Genomic DNA, 1,552 nt, shown 5'->3' on the forward strand with positions numbered 1-1,552 from the left:
ACTTACCTACTACTGTACCGGAGTGGATATGATCTCCCCCAGACATACGCAATGCTTTAGCTAATACACGGAAATGCATACCATGATTTTTCTGTCTATCAATAACTGCATGCATTGCACGGTGAATGTGAAGAAGTAGGCCATTGTCGCGGCAATAATGAGCCAAAGTAGTATTTGCGGTGAATCCCCCAGTTAAGTAGTCATGCATTACAATAGGAACCCCTAATTCTCTTGCAAATACAGCTCTCTTAATCATTTCTTCACATGTACCCGCAGTCGCATTCAAGTAATGCCCCTTGATTTCACCGGTTTCGGCCTGTGATTTATAAATAGCTTCGGCACAAAAGACAAAACGGTCTCTCCAGCGCATAAATGGTTGTGAGTTTACGTTTTCATCATCTTTGGTAAAATCAAGTCCACCACGTAGACACTCATAACACGCTCTACCATAATTTTTTGCGGATAATCCCAATTTTGGTTTAATAGTACATCCCAATAAAGGACGACCGTACTTGTTCAACTTATCTCTTTCAACTTGGATACCATGAGGCGGGCCTTGGAAAGTTTTTGAATAAGTAGGGGGAATTCGTAGATCCTCCAAACGTAGAGCACGTAGGGCTTTGAAACCAAATACGTTACCTACAATGGAAGTAAACATGTTAGTAACGGAACCCTCTTCAAATAGGTCTAATGGATAAGCTACATAACAGATCCATTGGTTGTCTTCCCCAGCAACAGGCTCGATGTGATAGCATCGTCCTTTGTAACGATCAAGACTGGTAAGTCCATCAGTCCAAACAGTTGTCCATGTACCAGTAGAAGATTCGGCAGCTACTGCAGCCCCTGCTTCTTCGGGCGGAACCCCAGGCTGAGGACTTACTCGGAATGCTGCCAAGATATCAGTATCCTTAGTTTCATACTCTGGGGTGTAGTAAGTCAATTTATAATCTTTAACACCAGCTTGAAATCCAACACCTGCTTTAGTTTCTGTTTGTGGTGACATAAGTCCCTCCCTATAACTCTTGAATTAAGAATTCTCACAATAACAGGGTCTACTCGATGTTAATTAGGCGTAAATGAAACTTTAGCAAAAATCTCGTAAAACAAAAAGGATATTCAATTAATATAATATCAACTCATTAAAGAAAATTGAGGGCATGCTTAGGTTAATGAATATGTTTCATTCATATATAATGCGTACACCCTGTGTATGTTCTATCCTATAGGAATTCCAATATAGGAATTCGATAGGAATTGAGTTGTTGTTATGGTAAGTTAACACGGTTCGTTATTAAACCATGGATTTGATTTACCAAATCCATAATTATTGTATACTCTTTGATAGATATAGCGCAACCCAAATTAATTCCTAATCCTTATTTTACAAGTTCTTAATAGTTCTCTTTTCTTATTTTGAATGCAAATACCTAACTAAATACTAATAAAATTCTTTGTTGACAGCAATCTATGCTTCACAGTAGTATATATTTTGTATATCGAAGTCCTAGATAGGAAAGTAGAGTAGGCACAGATCCTCCACAAAAGGCAAAAT

Source organism: Triticum urartu, unplaced genomic scaffold (genome assembly GCF_056163025.1).
Source record: "Triticum urartu cultivar PI428250 unplaced genomic scaffold, HENAU_Tu73 scaffold188, whole genome shotgun sequence".
Lineage (NCBI taxonomy): Eukaryota > Viridiplantae > Streptophyta > Magnoliopsida > Poales > Poaceae > Triticum > Triticum urartu.